Source organism: Triticum aestivum, chromosome 5A (genome assembly GCF_018294505.1).
Source record: "Triticum aestivum cultivar Chinese Spring chromosome 5A, IWGSC CS RefSeq v2.1, whole genome shotgun sequence".
NCBI classification, from domain to species: domain Eukaryota; kingdom Viridiplantae; phylum Streptophyta; class Magnoliopsida; order Poales; family Poaceae; genus Triticum; species Triticum aestivum.
This window is the reverse complement of record NC_057806.1, coordinates 220,621,111-220,639,731: the sequence shown is the minus strand read 5'-3', so window position 1 is coordinate 220,639,731 and position 18,621 is coordinate 220,621,111. Positions and strand designations below refer to the sequence as shown.

General features: G+C 47.5%; 1 long non-coding RNA gene across 2 annotated transcripts in view; it reads right to left on the bottom strand.

Moving 5' to 3' along the window:
• Positions 1 to 5,567: 5,567 nt before the first annotated feature.
• Positions 5,568 to 18,621, bottom strand: part of LOC123102819 (uncharacterized) — a 60,550-nt gene continuing 47,496 nt past the window's right edge. Inside the window, exons 6-7 of one of the 2 annotated variants that reach the window (XR_006449396.1) lie at positions 7,210 to 7,327; positions 5,568 to 6,639 (exon numbers count right to left, since the gene is read on the bottom strand). This is a non-coding gene — a long non-coding RNA (uncharacterized lncRNA). The remainder of the gene's footprint in view (positions 6,640 to 7,209; positions 7,328 to 18,621) is intronic. The other variant, XR_006449393.1, reaches the window with a different exon arrangement.

The following is an 18,621-nucleotide window of genomic DNA, read 5'->3' as shown; positions in this document are numbered from 1 at the left end:
CGGGAAGGGCCTCCCGCGGGCTCGCCGGGCCGGCGGTGGAGGAAGGCGGCGGCGACACGTGGCGCTGCGTGGTTGGCGGCGGCGGATCGGGCGGACGTGTCTGGCCCGATTCGGACAAGTCCGGCGGCGAGGGGATCTTTTTTTTAGGGTTTCGAAAAAGGGATCTGGGATTTGGAATGAGGGGTCTATATATAGGCATAGAGGGAGCTAGGAGAGTCCAAATGAGGTGCGGTTTTCGGCCACGCGATCATGATTGAACGCTCTAGAGGATGAAGAGGGTTTTGGTGGATTTTGGGCCAAAATGGAGGGGTGTTAGGCTGCAACACACACGAGGCCTTCTCGGTCCCTCGGTTAACCGTTGGAACATCAAACGAAGTCCAAATGATACGAAACTTGACAGGCGGTCTACCGGTAGTAAACCAAGGCCGCTTGGCAAGTCTCGGTCCAATCCGGAAATGTTTAATCACCACACACGAAAGAAAGGTAGAAATGACCACCGGAGGAGAACGAAGCGCCGGAATGCAAAACGGACAACGGGGAAAATGCTCGGATGCATGAGATGAACACGTATATAAATGCAATGCACATGATGACATGATATGAGATGCATGACAACGATAACAACACACGGAGACAAAGACCCGAACCCGAGAAAATAAAATAACTTAACGCTGGAAACGACAAGAGTTGGAGTACATATTGGGTAAGTTACATCCCGGGTGTTACAGAACCGTATTGTGACGGTGAGCCCACGGAGTCAATCCGTGCTTTATTATTAGGAAGAGATTAGGGAGAGATAGGGAAAAGATAGCAAAATAGGCTCGTGCATTGCAACTAGAGAGAAAAATTCTTGATCATAGAGGCATACAAAGTAACTTCTTTTGATATCGTATAGGGGTGTCACAAAAACCACCCACCTGTCATGACATGATTCGTTATTAAGCGTGTTGTTACTGCCTCCTGCCTGCCACCGGCTAGGCCACCCAATATACACGCACCAACACCAACGTCGTTAGTGTGACTTCACCGCACTCTTCAAAGACCTTCACCTCAATAAGGGTCGGGAGTAGAGGATGGAGAGAGTGGTTGATAAATCGTTAGGGGATGAATGTAGATCTAAGCCTGCTGATGTTCTTTTCAAATCATGTATATTCTTGCAGCAGTGGAGATCATTGACTAAGGAGCCAGATCGGGACGCCCTGGACCTGCTCATCGCCAAAATTCGGGCTTCGGCCTCTCAGATCTCCGGGACGAATCATGGTGTATAATTTTGGTGCTGTAGTTTGCGGGATTAGGTCTTCTTCTCTTCCCGGCCTGCGTGCCGTGTTTGGCAGCTGCCTGTATCGCTACTACTTTGGGTCTATTTACCTTTCTCTGTGGCTCTGTGTTCGTATGAGTATTGGGTATTCGTGACGCTGCCGTGTGGCTTTATCTATAAAGTCGGGCCTTGGCCTTTTCTCTAAAAAAAACACCAGCTACACCAAGACTTCCAGTGTTTCACCGACGAATTCGTGAAAATATCCTAGGCATAGACTACTATTCCCACCGACGAATTTGTGAAAATGTCAGCATGCCAAACTCCTAACATATTTTGCCCAAATCATCTTAAGAAAAAAGAAGTAACACATTTTTTTTACGTAAGTGCGATAGCTTTTTTATTTCGTTTTGAATGGCAATGCGCACACTTGGGCCAAGTCGTCCAATTCCCAGCACAGAAGCAGCATACCGGCATAGTTGGGCCAAGTCATCCTAGCCAGGCCCATTCCCGGCCGTATGTAGTAACCTAACCTTGCAAGCGAGCGACGTGACCCCATATCCGTATCGGTCGACTCCTCCTTCCTCCTGCTAGCGCCGCCAGGCACTCCGCTCCGCTTTTCTCTCTGTTTGTTCGCCCGATCCGGTCGACCCTCCTCCTCCCCTCGCCTCCGCACCTGTCCTCACCGGGGGACGGTCCTCCTCCCTCTCGTTTTCTCTTCTCCTCGCCAGGAGACGCCTTCGGCCTTGATCCGGTCGACCTCCTCCTCCCATCGCCTGCGCACCTGTCCTCGCCAGGGGACGCCTTCAGCCTCGACCTCGACCCCTGCTCTGCTTGGCGCAATCTCCGCCATTCCGTCCAATCGCATCTAGCTCCCGTTGCTTGGCTTGTTGACAACCAATCTGCAAAAGTATATAAATCGGTGGAATTTGTTGTCCGGGAGGAAGGTGGGACTATTCAATAGTAAATTCCCCTTGGCGTAGTGGGGGCTCTGGTTGTATGGCATCGAGTGCAATAGCAATGCCTATCCATAAATACAATCACTAAGTTCAAATTATTAATGTTCGAAAAGACCTCATGTGTATCCTTTGTTAGGTTTTTCAGTGTGTCCAAAACTTTCAAACTGATGTCCAGATACATTAATATTGGCTGAGCCTGCTCTACCTCCTGAAAATGCGTGTCATACTATCTTCTCTCTTCTACTTTATATCTTTTTTGGGTTGTGCTTATATAAATTAAAATCTCACAAAATAAGCAAGGCATACTTGCAATAGAACTCCTTTTCAACATGGAATTTTACAAATAGAAACATGCAGCTGATAAACACGTGTGGCAGTAGGAGTATTCAATAGCAGCATGAAGGATTTGTAACACTACTCTTTCATGTCAAAAGGACTAGACTGCATGAAAACTTGCTTTCACTTGGGGAAACCAAGCTAAGTAGCAGTCCAGAGAGACAGTATAAGTACCTCGCATCAGATAAACACCATGAGCAACACATGGTTCAAGAAGAATGATATGACACAAGTCTTTAACATCCTAGGATCAGTTTTCTAGTAAAAACAATTCTAATTAAGAGAGCATGCTTCTTAAGACTCTGCTATTTTTCCAAATTGACAGCGTTATATCACGGCTCACACTTGACCTGGATACCAAGGTTGTATGCAGATCATACTATTAGAATATAGCAGATTTTTTTTCCTTTTGTCCTGATGAAAGAAGTCTAGAACTTTATCAGATGATTTCTCCTTTCAAATTTATTCCCAGCCAACTTTCCCACTAAATTTAGCGGATTAAGTTGTCAAAATTTAACTTATCCTTAGCACGCAGTAGTGACATGTACCAAGAAATGTTGACCTTGAGCTGAATCCCAAAATTGCCATAGACATCTTCTGCTTAGGAGTTAAGAGTTATAAAATAGAGGTAAATAATTTTCTTCTCTATATAAATTTGCATAGATAGCTGGTCAGGAATACAGAGAGAGAAAATATGTATAAAAAGAAGCAATTAATTCAAGGCAGCACAGTTGCAACCAACAAATAGCTTAGCTTTTAGGTGCATCCAATTGAAAGTGAAATCACGTTTTTATCAACACACAATGCAAAAAATAATGTATAATTAGCTAGATGCCTACTCTAATAATTAGCTAGAGAACATATTCAAGGAGAGAAACATAACAGAAGTGGGCTACGTACAATTGGCAGTAAATTATGATACATGTCTATATACACAATGGTGAGAAATTTCCATTACATTACATGGGCATCAGACATGTGGTGATTAATTCCATCACAGGGAGAGAAATAATCAGAGACACGGAGCTACCAATGTACTCGTAGAAAGCCAATGCATTAGGCATTACCGGAACAGGACATGTTAGCTGTGATGATACCTTGACAAATAATTTGTTCCTTATTTCCTAGGGACAGATTAGCTTATGTGCATCCAATCTGCAGGTTAGCTACGGACGAGCAGCAGGCGGCACCGCCGGTCAGCGACGCCGTCAATCGCGAGCTCGTGGGATCGCTGAGTGCCAAAGTTTAGGGACGGGGTGGCAAGTAGCAGCCACTTGTGGGCCATGGCTCATGGAAGTGCCATGGCAGCGGAAATCAGTTAACTCGTCGAGCCGTCGCGAGGTCTTGCCGCTCGAGGGCCTGATGTAGTATATGTGAATTCAGGATCGTGGGACAGCTTGTTAGCTCTTGAGGTCCTGCTAGCCGGACGTGGAGCTGGTACCTCCGGCGGTGGGGTGCATGTTGCAGCATTGGATGACCTTGGTGCATGTTGCGGCGGCGGAGCGTGACACAGTTCTTGACGCACCTGTCCTCGATCATGTGGTGGATGCGACAGCGCTGCCACCTATTGCGTGATCTTGAAGCGCTCGCCGTAGGAGCTGACCAGCATGATCCGTTGACTTTGCTTCCGTCCAAGTTGTTCGCGACCATGATTCTCTTCCATGCCTGATAGCTTGGAACACTCGATTTCGATCGGAAGTTTGGATCGATTTGATGCAAGGCAATCGGTTTCTACAATATTTAAAGGCACGTGGAAGGCTAGAAGAGCCGACTTGGATCAGGTCGGGACTCCAGATACTTGGATCGGTCTCTTGTTTGATACGGACACGCGTGGACAGTCAAAATTCTTGTATTGCGGGTAAATTTTTAAAAAGAGAATACCGAGTGGATGTGGAATCCTACTTGAATTCCAGTCAGAAAAGAAAACTCAAATCCAAAACTTGCTTACTTCGGCTTAATCAGATAGTCGAACCAATCCGGGAACTTGGTTATTGAGGGACGTTTTTATGAAAAGGATGCGACGGTGAGCCCGCGGAGTCAATCTGTGCTTTATTATTACTAGTACAAATGCCCGTGTGTTGCACCGGGCGAAAATAAAATATAACCTACTCTATGTGCCATTATGCAATATTTTTTAATCCAATTTTTGCAAACCTCATTAATAAGGTTACACTGAGTATTATTTTTGTACGATAAAATTTGGATGTACCCTAACAATGTTCGTAATTGCTTGTTTCGGCTCCGCACTTTCATTTTATTTGAAAAATGCAATTTTTTATCTATAAACTTTTTTTCTTTAGAAAAACACAGATTTTTTGCTTTGAGAAAGTGTTTTTTAAAATTTCGAGAATATTTTTTAAATGGTATCATTTTTATGGTGATGATTTTTTTTGAAATACTATATTTCATTTGTAATTTATTTTGCACTATTTTTTGGGCTTGGCCCATTGACATTTGGCCCACGATACTAAGTCCAACCTAAACTGCACCCGTGGCAGGCAACAGTGGCCACACACCAAATCGAATGGGTGTTTGGTTAGGCGCACGAGCAGCCGCCAGCCGAGTACCTTGTCTTCGTGCCACTCCCTCCTTCGATTCCAAATGAATCCCCATTTGCTAACCTAGCTGAAACTGCTGAAGGCAAGGGCGGCAAGCGATTGCAGGTTCGGCTCCGGCGGCCTGCGCTCTCCGGCTCTCCAGCTCTCCCACTATCTCATATCACTCCCCTCCCCTCCGGTCGGATCCCTCGACCTCTCCCTCCCCTCCCCTCCGCCGTTGGCCCTCTCGACCTCTCCTCCACCTCCGGCATCCCCGCCTAGGCACGGAATCCAGAATCCGGCCCTCACATCTAGGCTTCGGAATCCGGCCTCCTCGCCGTCACCATCAGTGCGCCACCATCGTTGCCGACCACACACACGTACAACACACGTGTCCACCAACAAGTATAAACTTGACCGTGCTGAAAGGACTGGATATTTTAAATTATAGTTGAACATAAGAATTTTAGCATTCCTTTCAAAAAAAGAATAAATACATGTGGGAATGTCTAATGCATATGGTTCATATACAACTTGTGGGGGTTTCACAAAAGAAATAGAACATTACAAACTGTAGGCTCCTCATACAGAAAGATCAGATATATTGAAGAGGCCTCTAATGTGAAAATCAATGAGGTTACATCTGCTTCCAACATACTATAGATACAATCAACCAAATAGGACTACCCAACATATTGGAAACAGGGCAATCATGTAGGGCAATGACCTCACTATCCATGTTGCTGTCGGTGAGCATGACACAATATCCGTTGGAGTCTGTCTCCCTTGCACCACACAATCTCCAGTGGTCCCAAGCTAAGCTAGGCTCGCCCGGATCACAGTTTCGCGGAGGACATTGTTGTATCAACTAATGACTGAATTAGAATTTAGGATACCCGTCTTCCAAACAGAATAATCGGCTTCTCTGTTTTCCATAAAAAAGTAGACACAATCCATCATAGTATAACTGCAACTATTTACACAAGGCCATAAATTTCTTAGATTTTGAATCCAGATTGGACCATAGATTTATTAGCAAAAAAGACAGCATTCGAAAAAACAAATATTGTACCAGAACATGCATTTGTAGAACTTGATACCAAAATAATGGAGAGCAATGGAATGAAATAAAGTATAGTGCAATGGAAATAATAATAAACGTAATCAAGAAACTTTTTATTAGCACGGTACTTGTAAAGGTATTATGACCTGTAAGGCCCATGTGGAGAAAGAGTTGTACCTCATATGCACAACTTAACAGGAAGAACCACTAAACCACTACCAAGATTCCAAGACACATATACCATACATATAAGCTACTGTTAGCAAATGCGAAAATATGAAGATTGTTAGCAAATCCATTGAGAGTAGCACTGTTACATATGCAAATCATCATACTAATTAGAAGAGCATACGTTGTGCCTCCTTGGTCACTACATCGAGCCCAGTCTTCTTGGCAGTCGCCTCGGCCTTGGCAGCATGCAGCCCCTGCCCCTGGTGTGTCCACGATGGTTCGGACGATTCTCCAGTCCGTGCTACCAATCCTTATGAACTACCAAGTTTCAGTACCAGTGCAAAACAAGAGTAAATATTCACATCAACCTAGTGCAAAGCTAGCTACCTCGCACTTGCATCTGCCATTCAGAAAAATGTGTATGACAAGATGGTTTTATAAGATCTTATTATGCAATTTCCCAATGAAAGTTCTAATGCAGACACATTAATTACACATATCTCATATGATTGTAAAGTATAGATGTGTAACTTATAATCATGTTTACCAAGTTGAAAAGAAGATCTCGCATATGGACTGACATATTCTAAACATAGTATTACAATCTCCATCACAACGGTTCAGAGATAAATGGCAGGCATAGAAAAGTAACTGAAAATTGCTGCAACTCATGTCTGATAAAACTCAAAAGTCAAAACTTTTGACCAACGGAGGTATATATAGGGGAGCCAATATATACATGGATTAGTGTGCAGTGCATGTAGTAATTAAACACATGGCAAAATGCCAATCTAACCCGTGCAGTTTAATCCTAAGCGAGTGTGACATCAATGAGTCATCAAATTACGTTTCAGGGAATAAGAGACGGAGGAGGCACATATATCTAACCATTTTCTCCTGTGCAAAAGAGAGCTGGCCGGTGACGCTCGAGCGAGGTTGGCCCCTAGGGCTTTAGACAGCCGCATGCGAGATCAAGGCGCCCGCACCACAACGTGATTCAGTGGTCCTTAGAGGATGCAACACCACAATTTAGTATTTCAAATAAATGTCCTACTAAGTCAAAGTAAGAGAAAACTAATTCAAAGCAAAGACGAAACAAAATTTTGGGACATTGGTAAACATGGTAAAACATGAAGATGTATCAGCTATAATCTTTACGTCCACATTGGGACATTGGTAAACAAGGTAAATCATGAAGATATATCAGCTAGAATCTGACCTCCACATTGGAGTAAAAAGTATCGAGAAACAATGTAAAACATGACGAAGATCATCTAGAAGTTCTACATCCACATCGAGATGCTGACAAAATACTCGTCAACGGAAGTGCAGGGACCTATGTCAAGTATGGTGATTGTGCATATGTAACACAATCAGGTAAAGAGAAATTGAAACTAAATGCCATATGTTAGTTTAGGATCCTCCAGCCATTAATTTCTTAATTACATTGTATATCTGATGCGGAGCATCCCAAGACCATCCCCATGGACCTACCTACATCTCCCACGACACCACTTGGACCCATGACAAGAGCCCGTGCGAGAGCCATTGAGAACGAGGTTAACTCTCTCCTTGTTGAACTTCCCTTTTACCCACTTGAGACATGGCTACTACCTCAAACGGAGATGCTTTGTGTGCTTAGGTACCATGTAAGCAACCAAGGAGAAGTCACGATGCAAGAAGGACATCAAGAGCATGAAGAACATCATCCCAGCTCAGAAGTCCCGGAACAACCGCCCATGCACCGCCCAACTTCCGCTTGGGCGGTACAACCGGTCGGCCACCGGTCAACTACCAGTCAAGCTCCTGACATCAAGTGGTGCAAGGCCGGTACAACACCAGTTTATCCCTGCAACAGCCACCAGACCGGTACAACCGCCCCGCGCACCGGTACAACCGTTGAGCGCATCCGGGAACGCCTCCAGGAACCAGTACCTGAACTCCCAGCGGTACAACCGCCCCCATGACCGGTACAACCGCCCTGCCTACGCGCAGCGACAAGGGTTTCACCCCATGTATCCCCCAACTTACCCCCCTTGGACTATATCTACTTATCCCTTAGCTCCGTACTAGGGTTAGCAAAGGATTAGCTCATATTTTGTGTGAGAGCTTTGCTCATCCACTTGGTTACCTTCTCCTCGGAGATTCGAGCCTCCACCGGAGAAGATCCCCCAAGCGATTCAAGACCCCTCTTTAGGGAAGAACATCAAGACCTCCTCTCGGAGAAGAACCGGCTACCCTTTGTATCGTACCTAGTTGTCCGTGGACGGTGTATCGTTCTTTGTACCCGAGGATCTTGCACATGTGTGACTTGTTCTTGTTAGTTTGAGGGTTCCTCTTGTGTTTCCCCTTGTGTTTCCCCTCTTTGTGTTCCTCGTGTTCTTATCGAGATCCGTTCCTTTCGTGAAAGATCGGCCTATAGGGTTCTACCCTACATCATCTTGGTATCAAGAGCCAGGTTGATCACGATTTCGGAGCCTCCCCGTTGTGTTTCTAGCCTTATTTTGTTGTTTTTCGTCCTAATTCAAAAATTCCCACCAAAAATAGCCCCATTTTTTTGTGATTTGTTGGTGTGTTGATGTTTTGTTGGATCTGATCCGTGGATTTGCTTGGTTTCAAGTGGATCTAGCATCTCCCCATTTCTCTCCATCTTCCATCCTTGAAATCGCTCGAATTTCGACAACGAAATCATCCTTTTTCGTCCCAAAAACCCATCCCCGATCCAGATCTTGCGATCTTCCCGACCCTAGTGGTACTACCGCCCGCACGAGCGGAACTACCGCTAAAGCACCAACCGGTACTACCGCCTTCACAAGCGGTACTACCGCCCCACCCAGTTTCAGTTGAAACCGACTGGCATCTTTGCCCACCACTTATACACCATCACCACTTCCGCATACTACCCCCTTTGTGCCCATTTCGCACTCCGACACATGTTGCCACTTCGAGGTTTGAGAATTTGAGTTGCGGTACCGTATCCTTTTGTGTTTTGGCTATTTAGGTATAGTTCGACATCGACACCATCGCCGCTCATCTTCGCCACGGACGCGTCATCAACAACGACCACCTCGACTACATCATGGTATTCGTGCCACCATTTTGACACCATACCAGAAGCAAGACCAGTAACCTCATCTTGTTATTGGACATATCACTCTTGCCATTACATTGATAGCCATCATAGCCTTACTCATTTGCATTGCTTACCCATCGAGACTAGCCATTGAGTATTGCCGGCAATGAGACTTGTGCACATTAGTGATCATACTTCCCATAGCATACACACATCATTGTTGCCTATATTGGTATCATCTCTTGTGTCACCAAATTGTCATCGCATACTCACTTGCTATCTTGGTTCGTCAAGCATTGTATGAGAAAAGAGCTCATTCATCAAAGAGCCAAACAAGCTTTTAAGCATAGAGGAAAGATAAGCAAAGAGCTTTTAAGCAAGAATCATAGCATCATACAACATTAAGATTGTCATACTCGATCATCTTGGATCATATCATAGCAACACCTTGCATACAAAATATTTGGGATAGAAGTCGTTGCATTTTTGCTAAGTAGGTTGTGCACAAGTTCTTGTATCCGCCTATCGTGCAATCGTGCTAGAGTCTCTCTAGTGTTGTGTAACAAGAGCATTTTTGTGGATTCCACATTTTGGCTCACCCTTGGTTGCACAACCCCACTTATCTTTTTTGCGCGTGTGTTTCTGTGTACCTTATATGCTTGGTCTACTTGTTACATTGCATCTTGCGAATCTTTTCCAACATTATTGAAGCTCACTTACAATTGCATCAAATTTTGTGCCACCATCCTAACCAAGCTCCACCAAAAGCTTTTACTTGTGTAGGTGTGAGAAACTGACAAGAACTCATACCAATTGTGCTATTTCCTTGTCCTACATTGAAGTGATCCTCGATCCACTTTCAACTTCGGTCAAGGTACATTTGGTACTCGTTCTTCTCTCTCTACCACTCACATTTGTCTTGGAATAATGGATAGGCCAAGTACTTCTACCAACCCACTCTTCATGGAGCAAGACGACGACATGAACTCCTTCGTCACCGAGAGTCACCTCTTTGGTGCACAACGTGCTTTGCATCAAGAGCAACAAGCTATGAGTGAGCGCATCGACAACCTTGCCGCCAACTTGCGACTCTCCGAGCAACGTACAAGGGACTACTTCGACCACAAGCTCGACGATCACAAGCAAGAAAATGACGCAAGGATGGATGAAATTCGTGCTTTGTTGCTCAACCGCTCGTCTTCCACTTAAAGACGGAGCCGTTCAAGCCGCCACTCCGACTTCACCCTCTCCGGCTCAAGTACACCGTCTTCAAACACTCTTCGACGTGCCGCACGCAATGAACATCACGCAAACCTCAATCCTCTACGCGACACCGACTCGCAAGAGCATCGACGATGTGAAACCCAAGAAGCCTTTGCGCTAGCACGAGAACGGCAACGACAACGTCAACATGAAGAGGAAGAACGCGCGCGTCTACACCAAAATGCTCAAGATGCCGAGGCACAACATCAAGAACAACAACTTCGTGACGCTCAAGCACTTGCGGCACAACAAGCTCTACGCGATTCGAGTCGAGCCGTTGCCGACCGAAGCCGACAAGCCCGTGAACAAGAGGAAGCATTTCACGAAGAAATTCAAGAACAAAGATTTCAAGCTCGCGTGCATCAACAAGTTCCTCCTCGAGCTCGACAAGCTCCTCCACAAGCTCGCCAAGAACAACAAGTCAATCAACATCATGAAGACAATGGAAATCCTCCACGAAAAGAGCAACACGAGGATAACAACCCTCCGCGCCAAGAGCACCATGAGTTGAACAATCATCTACAACATGGGCGTCATCATCCCCGACCCCAGTACAATGAAGAGCAATGTTATGGCAAGCTCAAGTTCACCATGCCCAAGTTCAACGAAAGCAACGATCCCGAAGAATACCTTTCATGGGCATTGAAAGTTGACAAGATCTTCCGTTTGCACAATTATGAAGAAGAGAAGAAGATCGCGATGGCATCCCTTGAGTTCCAAGACTATGTGCTCATTTGGTGGGAAAAAGTTATCAAGCGCCGAGAGGCACGAGGTGAACCACCCATCACTACTTGGGCGCAAATGAAGGATGTCATGAGAGCACACTTCGTACCTACCTACTGATGAAGCTATGTACCTAGGGTAGGGTCATGGACTTGTCCCAACTGCCCTACCCAAAGACATCTCTAGAACAAATCACCTTTCAATCGACTTGGAGGTGTTCCACTCGACAGACTCGAAGACACTCGACCAAGAAGCAATCACTCGACCAAGATCCAACCACTCGACGGCTAGGAGACCTAAAGGCACTCCGCACGCTAACAGTCGGTTATTAAGTAGCTTTTATGGTCATCATAACACTTTATTAGGGGCGTTACCAGTAACGCCCGACCTTAATGTATTTTAAACCCTGCACAACTGAGGGCCGGAGGGGCCCGGCGAACTCTATATAAGCCACCCCCCTCCTCAGTGTAAAGGGTTCGCACCCCTGTAATTCATACATGCATAATCCAGTCGACCGCCTTCGGGCTCCGAGACGTAGGGCTATTACTTCCTCCGAGAAGGGTCTGAACTCGTAAACCTCGTGTGCTTACAACTGCTCCATAGCTAAGACCTTACCTCTCCATACCTAACCCCCTACATTACTGTCAGACTTAGAACCACGACAGTTGGCGCCCACCATGGGGCAGGTGTTTTAGCGATTTGTTGGAGGACTTGCGATCTTTTCCGATCCAAATCATCATGGTTTTTGGCGGAGTTTTGGTGGAGGGCCGCGAGATCCGTCTCGGCGCGCTCACGTTCATCGCCGACGACTCCGCTTGGCTTCAGGAGGCTCCGCTCAACATGGACACACTCCCTGTCCGTGGGGCAATGCACTTTCGCGCGTGCGTCCGCGGCGTCCTCTTGCGAAAACCGTCGACCCACTATCAGCCGGCTCCTGTGTTGTCCTCCCTCCCTGTTTCCCACCGGCGCAAGCGCTCCGGTCGGTCGAGACTTCAGCGGTTGGTGAGACACGCGGTGGCACGCCAGTCGGCCACCCCTCAAGTCGCGGCGATCGAGCCCGACGAATCCCTCTACGGCCTGTTCGACCTGTCGACTGGCTCCGCAGAGACCGCATCCGAGTGCGACAGCAGTGATCCGGCGGCGGAGGTTCTGATGGTCGATGGACCGCCTAGTCCTCCCAGTTTTCCCCGCACCGACGGAGGCGCAGGTGGAGGCGACCTGTCGCGTCCCCATGAGGAATATCTCCCCGAGCCTCTCACATCGCTGCAGAGAGAAGAACTTCATCGCCGGAACATGGATGCACTGCACACTCCTATCGTTGGAGAAACCCCCGAGGCTCGTGCCTTGGAGGACACGCACCTAGCAAACTTGGTCGAGCGCACTCGACTGGAGAACCTCTAGCGAGCACTCGACGAGCGTGCGCGACAACGGGTTCCAGAATCCAGTCGACATCAGCTCTTTCCGCCCCCGCAGGTATATCGAACTCCGATTTAGAATTTAGCAGCTGCAGTCCGTATAGCAGAGTCGATTCAACCTTCCTAGTCGGAGGCTGGCAGAGGCTTGCTGTAGATCAGAGCGTTACTCCGGGCAGCAGGAGACCAGAATTCCGCTGTTTCTCAGTCGCGGAACAGGATTCATAGCAGATCCGTTGCTGCAGACACAGTCCAGTCGGCTCATAGCCCAAGATCGCCCCCGAGGCATGAGGGACATGGGGACCAGCGTAATCAGTACGGGAACCGTGAGTAGTATGATCACCGATTCGATCATGACGATCGACGTCGAGTGCCCACCCCTCCCCCGAGGAGCGGGTCATATGTGCCTCGACAGCAGGATGACAGTCGCCCTCCTAGTGTTGGGCGAAGGATTCCAGTCGACCCTAGGGAACCAGGCTTTGATGCGAGATCCATTCTCGTTCAAGGTTTGGTCGACAGGAACATAGCTCACCGAGAAGGTCATGACAGAGATGCACCGACCAGCAGCAGAGTATATGTGTCGGGGCCAGAGTGCTTTAGTAGATCCATCAGGGCCGCTGTGATTCCTCCCAACTTCAGGTTGGCGACTGGAGTCAATAAGTTCACTGGTGAGTCCAAGCCCGATACTTGGCTTGAAGACTACCGAGTGGCTGTCCAGATTGGCGGTGGCAATGATGAAGTGGCCATGAAGCACCTGCCTCTCATGTTGGAGGGCTCGACCAGAGCATGGCTGAATCAGTTAGCACCCAGCAGCATTTACACTTGGGAAGATCTCGCCCGAGTGTTTGTCACCACATTTGAAGGAACATGCAAGCGACCGGTAGGGCTGACAGAACTGCGGTCTTGCGTGCAGAAGCCGAATGAAACTTTGAGGGATTACATCCAGAGATGGATCACGTTACATCACATGGTAGAGAATGTGCCTGACCACCAAGCAGTCTGTGCCTTCAAAGAAGGCGTCAAGTACAGAGAACTGAATCTGAAATTCGGTCGAACCGGAGATATGTCTCTGAATCGGATGATGGAGATTGCCACCAAGTACGCTAATGGTGAAGATGAGGATCGACTCACGAGTGGCAAGCTCAAGTCAGTCGCTCAAGAAATCGAAGGAAATTCCAATCGGAAACAGAAGCGGAAACCCGAGCCAGCTGCTCCTGGGGAAGCCTTAACTGTAACTCAAGGAAAGTTTAAGGGGAAACCCAAAGGACCTTGGAACCCCAAGAAAGTTAAAGACCAAGACGGAAATGATGTGTTGGATTTGCCATGTCACATCCACACCAATAAAGATGAAGAGGGTAAGTTCATTTACCCGAAACATACCACTCGACAGTGTCGGCTCTTGATCCAGCAGTTCCAGGGCAAGCAGCCCAAAGATAAGGAAAAGGAGTCGGACAAAGTTGAGGACAAGGAAGACAGTGAAGATGGATACCCCCAGGTCAATTCCACCCTGATGATTTTTGCTAATGTTGAAAGCAAAAGTCGACTGAAAGTTATCAACCGTGAGGTGAATATGGTTGCTCCGGCAACACCCAGTTATCTGAAGTGGTCTCAGACTGCCATCACATTCGACCAGTCCGATCACCCAACGCACATTGCCACCCCTGGGAGGCAAGCTTTGGTGGTCGACCCAGTTGTTAAGGCACTTGACTGACCAAAGTCTTGATGAATGGTGGCAGTGGTTTGAACATACTGTATGCTGAGACGTTGAAAGGGATGGGCATTCCGATGTCCAGACTCAGTACCAGCAACATGAGCTTCCATGGGGTCATTCCTGGGAAGAAGGCTGAGTCACTCAGCCAGATTGCTCTTGATGTGGTTTTCGGTGATTCCAAGAATTACCGCAAAGAAAAGTTGACGTTCGAAGTTGTAGATTTCCAGAGTGCTTATCACGCTATTTTGGGCAGTCCAGCTTATGCACGCTTCAAGGCCCGACCATGTTATGTGTATCTCAAATTGAAGATGCCTGGTCCCAAAGGTGTGATCACTGTTATGGGCAGTTGGAAGAAAGCAGAAGAGTGTTTTCAGAAAGGTTCAAAAATCGCTGATGCTCAGATGGCAGTGGTGGAGCTGCAGGAATACCAGAAGACTGCAGACTCGAGTGATTTATTGCGAGCCAAGAAGCCCGCTACAGAATCAGCTTTTCAGTCGTCTGGCGAAACGAAGCCGGCTCACATCCACCCGACCGATCCCAGTGCTGCTCCGACTCATATCTCAACAACACTCGACTCCAAATAGGAAGAAGCGCTCATCCAGTTCCTCCGTGAGAACTGGGACATTTTCGCATGGAAGCTTTCTGACATGCCGGGTGTTCCCAGGGGACTGGCTGAGCACCGCCTACGAGTCGACTCAAAAGTAAAACCTATCAAAGAACATCTTCAACGGTCCGCCGTCCAGAAGAGAAAGGCTATTGGTGAGGAGGTGGCTCGGCTCTTAGCAGCGGAGTTCATCCGAGAGATCTACCACTCCGAGTGGCTCGCCAACGTTGTCATGGTCCCCAAGAAGGACAGGTCACTTCGCATGTGCATTGACTTTAAACATATCAATCAGGCCTACCCAAAAGATCATTTTCCTCTCCCCCGCATCGACCAGATAGTCGACTCGACTGCGGGATGTGAGCGACTGTCTTTTTTAGACGCCTATTCCGGGTACCATCAGATCCGTCTGTATGGGCCTGACGAGATCAAAACAGCTTTCATCACTCCGGTCGGGTGCTTCTATTATGTTACCATGCCATTCGGCCTCAACAATGCTGGAGCCACATTCATGAGGATGATTCAGAAATGTTTGCTCACTCAAATCAGTCGGAATGTGGAAGCATACATGGACGATATTGTGGTCAAGTCACGGAAGGGTTCCGACCTGCTGACTGACCTTGTTGAAACATTTGCCAACCTCAGGAGGTATGATATCAAGCTTAATCCATCAAAGTGCACATTCGGAGTTCCTGGCGGAAAGTTACTCGGTTTCCTCGTTTCCGAACGGGGAATCGACGCCAATCCGGAAAAAGTCGGTACTATACTCCAAATGAAAAGTCCTGTGCGAGTGCACGACGTCCAGAAGCTTACTGGTTGCTTGGCCGCTTTAAGTCGATTCATCTCTCGTCTCGGTGAAAAGGCATTGCCTCTTTACCGCTTGATGAAGAAGTCAGACAAGTTCGAGTGGACTCCTGAAGCTGATGCAGCGTTTGCAGAGCTCAAAGCTCTGCTCTCCACCCAGCCGGTGCTTGCTGCCCCAATCAGCAAAGAGCCTTTGCTGCTTTACATCGCAGCCACGGGACAAGTCGTCAGTATGGTACTTACGGTCGAGCGGGAAGAAGAAGGAAAAGCCTTCAAAGTTCAGTACCCAGTATATTATATTTCTGAAGTTTTGACCCCGTCAAAGCAAAGATATCCTCATTATCAGAAGCTTGTATATGGGATTTATATGACCACAAAGAAGGTTGCTCACTACTTCTCTGATCATTCCATTACAGTCGTCAGCGACGCTCCATTGTCAAAGATCCTGCACAACAGAGATGCAACTGGTCGAGTGGCAAAATGGGCGATTGAACTCCTTCCTCTAGATATCAAGTTTGAGGCAAAGAAAGCTATCAAGTCCCAGGCAATAGCAGATTTCGTCGCCGAGTGGATTGAACAACAACTGCCGACTCAGGTTCACTCGGAGCATTGGACCATGTTCTTTGACGGTTCCAAAATGTTGAATGGTTCTGGTGCCGGGGTAGTATTGGTCTCCCCCCGAGGAGATAAGCTCAGATATGTCCTTCAAATCCACTTTGATTCCTCCAATAACGAGGCAGAATATGAAGCACTTTTATATGGGTTGCGCATGGCCATTTCACTCGGCGTCCGTCGCCTCATGGTCTATGGCGACTCAGATTTGGTGGTTAATCAGGTGATGAAGGAGTGGAACGTCAGAAGTCCAGCCATGACTGGTTATTGCAATGCAGTGAGAAAGCTGGAGAAGAAATTCGAGGGGTTAGAACTTCATCACATACCCCGACTGAAAAATCAAGCAGCTGATAATTTGGCAAAAATAGGCTCCAAAAGAGAAGCCATTCCCAGCAATGTGTTTTTGGAACACATCCACACACCATCAATTCAGGAGGATCCCTTCACTGAAGAGGCCCCGCAGCCAAAAAGTGCCACGGATCCGACTGAAGTTGAAGTTCCAGCTGTGGTCGACCTGATCATGGAAGTCTTGGTCATCACTCCCGACTGGACAATACCGTACATCACGTACATCCTAAGGAAAGAACTCCCGGAGGACGAAGAAGAGGCTCGACAGATCGTCCGTCGATCCAAAGCCTTTACAGTCGTAAAGGGACGGTTGTATAGAGAAAACGCGGCTGGAGTCAGTCAGAAGTGTATAACACCAGAAGAAGGTCAGATGATCCTTGATGATATCCACTTGGGGACCTGTGGTCATCATGCCTCCTCTCGGACCATTGTGGCTAAAGCATACCGAGCGGGATTCTACTGGCCAAGAGTGAATGAAATGGCGAAAGAGATAGTCGACAAATGTGAAGGATGTCAGTATTACTCCAATATGTCGCACAAGCCCGCGCCAGCCCTGAAAACCATTCCACTCGTCTGGCCCTTCGCTGTTTGGGGGCTGGACATGGTTGGACCACTGAGAACGGGCAGGAGCGGCTTCACTCATGTGCTAGTAGCAGTCGACAAGTTCACCAAATGGATTGAAGCTAAGCCTATGAAGAATCTTGATGCTTGCACTGCTATCAGTTTCATCAGAGAGTTGATATTCACATATGGAGTTCCGCACAACATCATCACTGACAATGGGTCAAACTTCGATTTCGACAAATTCAGGGCCTTTTGCGCCTCTCAGGGCACACGAGTCGACTATGCTTCGGTCGCTCACCCCCAGTCGAATGGACAAGCGAAAAGAGCAAACGGCTTAATTCTCAAAGGACTGAAACCTCGATTGATGTGCGACCTCAAGCACGCAGCAGGTGCATGGGTCGACGAGCTTCCATCAGTTCTTTGGGGATTGAGGACAACCCCGAACCGATCGACCGGAAGAACCCCATTCTTTCTGGTCTACGGGGCCGAAGCAGTTTTGCCGAGTGACCTGCTTCACAACGCACCCTGAGTCGAGCTCTACTCTGAAGATGAAGCAGAACAAACCCGGCAGGACGCAGTCGACCTCCTGGAAGAAGAAAGAGAAATGGCCATGATCCGATCGACCATCTATCAGCAAGACTTGCATCGATTCCATGCCAGAAATGTGAAGAGTCGAGCCTTCCAAGAAGGAGACTTGGTCCTCCGAGTGGATCAACAGAAACCACATAAACTCGCTCCTACTTGGGAAGGTCCCTTCATAGTCACCAGAGTCCTCCACAATGGAGCGTACCACCTTTATAATGTCGATCGCCAGATTGATGAGCCACGAGCCTGGGATGCGGAGCTGCTTCGCCCCTTTTATACTTGAATTCTCACTCGGATGAGATGTAATAAGAAAAACTTCTGTAGTTTATTTATCAAAGACAAGAGCGTTATAATTTTCCCAGTGATTGTTATTGTTTTTGTTTGCGTGGGAAATCCCCCAGCGGGTGGCTTAGCTGCGAATCCGTTTCACCTAAGTTGGTAAAAATAATTTCCTACCGAGTGGTGAGCCAGCCTTCCACTCGGGGGCTTAGCTGCGAACCCGTTTCGCCTATGTATTTGAAAATCCAACCGAGTGGTGAGCCAGCCTCCCACTCGGGGGCTTAGCTGCAGTCCAGTACTCGCCTAAGTATTTGAAAATCCTACC